Genomic DNA, 6,000 nt, shown 5'->3' on the forward strand with positions numbered 1-6,000 from the left:
ACCCAGTGTATTCTAAAGTCTTCTTTGCGAACTCTGTTCTTACTCTAGGAAGTCGTATATTATTGCAGTATCTAGTTCCATAACTACGGATCTCGTGATTATATAATATTTTGTTGCTCAGGTAACTCGGTAGCATTCCTAATCTTACATGATGTATACATTTCAAAGTGAAGTAACTTATTGACTATTTTATACTACGCCAGTTTAACCGATTCAGCATTATAGTTTTTGATGTTCTTGGGGGACATTTTACTATAAATCGCATTGCCTTGTTTTGTTGTCTTTGTAGTCTTTTAATTTGCATATCACTCGCTATCAGCAGAATTATAGGACAGTATATAAAGTGCGGCTCAATAATTGAACGATACACCCTTATTTTATGATTTTGACTAATATGTTTGCATGTTCTGTACATGAAACCTATTTTCTGCGCAATTTTTCTTTCAAGATAATTTATATGTTCTCCAAAATTCAGGTTTTCATCAATTAAAACTCCTAGGTACTTCATTTCATTTACTCTTTGAATTAAATTGTTTTTTATCTTCAGGGTTATATTTTTTAAATCGTTATTACGTATGATGTTCCGTTTTTTGCAAAATACCATGAACTTAGTCTTATCTATATTTAACTTCAATTTTTTAAGGCACAACCAGTTGTATAGAGAGTCAAGATCTTCTTGAGCTTTCTGCATTGCACAGTTGGCATATTTCTCATTGATGATGAGCAGTGCATCATCCGCAAATAGACGTATATTGCAATATTTTAAGCATTTTTTTATGTCATTTATGTACAATGTAAATAGTATCGGTGCAAGTACTGAACCTTGTGGCAATCCGATATCTACATCCACAACCGATGAGACTGCGTTTCCAATTACCGCCCTTTGCTTTCTGTCGCTGAGATAACTTCGGAACCATTCCAAAGTCTTTCCTCTGACACCAGTTTTGAACAAAACATTCAACAATTCCCGTTTATCAACTGTTTCAAAGGCCCGTTTCAAGTCTAAGAAGACAATTTTTTTATCTTATATATCTTCTTTCCATTCTGCAATAACCATGTTGAGTGCTGTTTCCTTGTGGCTCTTCCTGAATCCAGAGACATGAGCTCAAATTTAATTGACCTATAAATTGTAGTCTACAATGATTTTACAAAATCAATTTTTAACAAGAAGTATTGAAATATTGACTATTTTTAAGATACTTACGTTTGCTAATATTACCTTTTGATAAAATACCTACCTAATGAAATACCCTGCAAAGGTGTTAAAATACTTACCTTAATGAACCACCCTGTAAACAATGAATTTACTTACCGTTGCCGAAATATTAATATTTCTACACATATACGTATATAGGTTAGGTTAGGTTAGGGTGGCTGCCCGAGGGCACACTTAGGCCAGTAGTACTAGGCCCGTTGCGATACCACGAAAAACACCGCTACCTTTCCTCTTCGAACCATTTTGAGGACCTGATGAAAGCTACCAGGTCCTTGACGTCATGCTCCACAACCTGGCTCATAGTATCAAGAAATGGAGCTCCCAGAAAGCGCTGCCGTGCTCCGCTTAGCGCTGGGCAGTTGCAAATGAGGTGAACCACCGTTTCCTCCTCCTCATCTTCTTTACAACTCCTACAGCAACGACGATAAGGCGCTCCTAGCCTTTCTGCATGCCTACCTATGAGGCAATGACCCGTTAGTACCCCCACAAGTGTAGAAATTGTATCCCTTCTTAGGTTGTACACATGACGGGACCTTTTAGGATCCCATTTAGGCCAGGTTTCTTTCGATGTTCGACATCCCGGTGTTTGTAGCCATCTTTCGTCGGCTTGACGGTAGATATGCTCTTTTAGCATTAGCTTGCATGTGGACAGGGGCATACCTAAGCGTTCTTGTCCAGGAGGAACCTGCTTGGTTGTACCCGTATACGTATATACATTAAAGAGTTTCCTGACTCCTAGCGGTACAGAAAACTGAAGAAAAAGTCAGTTCGCTAATTACCGTCGATCTATCGCCAGCCTCTTTCGCGGAATACGCTATTGTGCAAGTTTGAGTGATTTAAAATATAAAATACCCTATTTACGTATATAAAGAAGGCAAAGTCATTAATTTATGTTGGTTTTATTTGATTTTACATCAGTAAATAAAGTTGTTTTGTTGATTTTTAAAGGAAGTGTATTGGTTTTATTTGTGAAAGGTGAAGAGGGAAACCCACCCCATATACCCGGAAGCGTATACACAGACTATCAATGCTTAGCATTACGGGAGCCCTGAAAACAACACCGACGGCTGCACTGTATGCCATTCTCCACATCCCACCTGTAGACCTGGTAGCAAAGAACATAGCGTTAGCAAAAGCAACCAGACTCGGTGCTTCGGGGCAGCTTGAGCGCCGACCATACGGCCAAGTAGTATAGCGTCATCAACAACAAGACGAACAGACTACCTGATTCCCTATCTGCGCTTCGAGGGAGATCTGAAAGCCACAATAGAGGTGGACGGTTGGCGCAAAGTGCTCAAATGGAGGACGAGGCGATACATGTGTACACAGATGGTTCCAAAGTAGTGGAAGGAGCAGGGTCTGCGGTATACTGTGCTGATCCGGAAATAAACAGATCCTATAGGCTGCCGGGTTACTATAGCGTTGTCCAAGCGGAATTATTAGCCGAAACTAAAGCAGTAGAAATACTGGAAGAGAATAGCTTAAGCTGCAACCGTGTTAACTTTTATATTGACAGTCAAGCAGCAATTAAGGCAATAATCTCGCATTGCACAGCATCTACATACATGCGAGTTAGAGTGTAAGCAGTCTCTGGAGAGAATCGGGACAGGGAGAAGCATACATCTATATTGGGCCCAGGGCATATGGGAATAGATGGGAGTGAAAAAGCAGATGAACCAGCTAAAAAGGGCGCATCCCTTGAAGCTTGCTCCGTAGACGTCCCAATTGGACTGTGCGAGATTAAGCGAAGGCGAGAGGTGCACATGATCGACCAAGCGGGTAAGGCGGGGCTGTAAAGTGTCGAAGATTAGTGTAGGTCTTACAACCTTAGACTAACAAAGTTGCTTCTATCATTAAAATGAGAGAACTGTAGACTCATGACAAGCATTCTGACTGTACACTGCCTTCTAGCGTCACATGCCTTTAAATTAGGCTTGGTCAGTGATAGCAGATGTTGGAAGTACGGGTTGGAGGTGGAAACGATCGAACACAATCTTCCCTCATGCCCTGCGCTTGCCAGGCTAATACTCCAGCTATTAGGAGTAATACAGCTGTTAGATCTAGAAGCAGCAAGTGGAAGCTTCTAGTATTTTCCAAGAGGATGGAGTTATTTTATAACATAGGTCCTGGTTTTTGATAGGGGTTTTCAGTTTGGTCGTTAAACACAAACTTCTGGTAACACTACAGACTCATTCAGTCTATGTGAGATCCTCGTGGGCCGGCCAGTTCAACCTAACCTGTACATACCACATTAACTCTGTTATAGGCAAGGTGTATGCTACTTTAAGAAATCTTTGTAAATCTGCATTTTATACTCCAACTGACACACGTCTTCAACTTGCTTTACAGCTGGTCTTACCAATAGTAACATACGCCGGAGTTGTATGTAGTAAACTTGATAACCATTCCTCACGTAAGATCGGCGTGTTATTCAATAACATTTGGCAATGGACGAACAGCCTCTTGGGCTGTGACATTTTAGAGTACCTCAAGGCCAAGATATCTCCATCGCGGACACCTTTTTATAACAAAAACGGAAAATTCATTAAGTAGATGTTTTACCTACGTGCTGCGGTTTTTTTATATTTCTGTACTATGATGTCTTAGAATGTACCACGTGCTTTCTGATATAATAGAGTAGAATAGAATAAAAGTACCAGTCAGTAATAATAAGATGCAAATTTTGTTTCTTTATTTCAAGTATTTTTATACATTGTTAGAAGTGTCCGCCCACTGAATCTCGCTCGATAGGTAAATTGTACATTAAGAAATGGTACAAAAAGTTCTGCAAATTGAAAAATGCCCATAAACTGCTAACAAGTACTTTGTTTGTACTTTTATTATATTTCTTATCATTGACAGGTAAGGACATTGTATCAATTTACGCGTTGCTCTCTGTATAACGGAACTTTTCTCGAGATACCCGACATCAAGTTTTGTATAACGATTCTGTAAAATTTTTGTGATGCTATTCACCATCATTTTACTTCTGTCATTATTTTCGTTGTTTTTCCAATTTTTAAAAGTTTGGGCTTTGGGTACATTCAAGCTTTTGCTAACAAGTTTTGCTAACACAATATTATTTTCTAAACAATTTTGGACGAACATGCGTAAAAAGACATTTTTGAAGACACTCGTTCACGTAAATTTCTGTGTTGATTGTTCTCATCATCAAGAGCGGCATGAATTTATGCCCGCTTTCATAAATAGCTTGTCAAATCAGAACATTTCTGCCAAAATTTTGTATTGTTTTTTTTTCGAATAAGGAATGTCCTCTTCAGACTGCAAGAGGTAGAATTGGGAACCCGGCAACGTTATAGGTCCATTTTAAAATACTTTTTGTCGTCCATAATCACACAAAAATTTTGGTTTGCCAATTTGATCTCGTAGAGCTTATGCGCAAACGCTTTTTGACGTCTGTTTTCCACTTCTTCTTGGAAATGATTTCTTTTTGAACGTTTTAATACCATTTCTCAGCTTCATTCGTGTGAATTGCGTAGGTGTGGTTTTGGCTATTTTCGCAACTCTTGTTTACATCTATCGGTTGTTCCTAATTCAGGGCGTCTGCTCATCGCTTTGGGCGTGCACTTCCTGGTTTGTCATCAGCCAACATTTTTGAGATAGAAATGAAACGATCCCTCGACTTCATGATTCATCCAAATTTGTTGACATAGCTCTTCTCTAGGGCACAATAGACCAATGGTCGCAGTGCGATGCTCAATTAATTATCTATCTAGCTCTTTTTTTCTTCTTTTTCTTTAGTATTTTCATATATATATATTTAAAAATGTATTAAAACACCGTTTTAAAATAACTTATTCAAAGCTTAATTTTTCATTACAAGACAACTTATAGGGATTTATAAATTTGCACGACTTTCTGTACCAGTTCTGAGAAGGAGAAACACAAACTTTTTAGCAAGCGGTTTGAAATCGAAATGGTTTAATATGTATAATAAGAAACAGCCTAATATATATGTATATATACAAATCAATATAAAAATATATGTTATAATACTTCTCTTATTAATGGGTTTTAAGTGATACTTCTGGATACAACAAGAGAAGCTACTTTGGAATGGACGCGCTACCCGTATGGCCCTCAAGCTCAAACCCCTGGGGTAGGTACTATTTTTAAAACAAGATTGATTAATCAGCACCAGGTAATCCCAACTATTGCAAGTGCCGTTCCACATTTTTTTTTGATATCGTGCAAAATAATCGTTTGGACCGAATTAATTGAAAAACTGTTGAAGATTTTTTTGCTTTCCGTGTATATAACATTCTTTTAATACATTATTAAATTAATGGATTGTCGCTTAGCAATCGACGCTGGCAATAGAAGGGAATGTCTTCATCTTCTGCTTTTTTAATTTTGTTGATCGATGCTATTTTTACTTCTTTTATATTAATTTCGTTTTATGTTTTCCCACAAATTTCCGTTTTTGAGTAATTTCCCGGGGAGCTGGAGTCTTGAAATTTGTAAAACACATTAGAACCCGATGACAATTTTACATGAGGAAAAAATGCTTGCTAGGCGGTCCAGGGATCGCGGAAATTGAAAAAATCGTCCACACTTGAAAATTTTGCTTTCGTGTTTTAAAGAACTTCCCAATAACCCAGATACCTGAAACCTTGAACGAAGCTTCGGGATCTACTAGGTTGTAATATTTATGTTAAAAGGGGTTTCATACGGGACAGGGGTAGAGATATTTAGAAAGCCCATTTACAACATGTGGAATCTTGCGGCCGCTACTTGAGTAACTTCCCATAGGGATAGATACT

General features: G+C 38.2%; 1 long non-coding RNA gene across 1 annotated transcript in view; it reads left to right on the top strand.

The window, feature by feature from the left end:
- Positions 1–5,336, top strand: part of LOC137236033 (uncharacterized) — a 94,242-nt gene extending 88,906 nt beyond the window's left edge. Inside the window, exon 3 of the long non-coding RNA XR_010948223.1 lies at positions 5,257–5,336. This is a non-coding gene — a long non-coding RNA (uncharacterized lncRNA). The remainder of the gene's footprint in view (positions 1–5,256) is intronic.
- Positions 5,337–6,000: the final 664 nt, after the last annotated feature.

Source organism: Eurosta solidaginis, unplaced genomic scaffold, assembly GCF_040869045.1.
Source record: "Eurosta solidaginis isolate ZX-2024a unplaced genomic scaffold, ASM4086904v1 ctg00001070.1, whole genome shotgun sequence".
NCBI classification, from domain to species: Eukaryota; Metazoa; Arthropoda; class Insecta; order Diptera; family Tephritidae; genus Eurosta; species Eurosta solidaginis.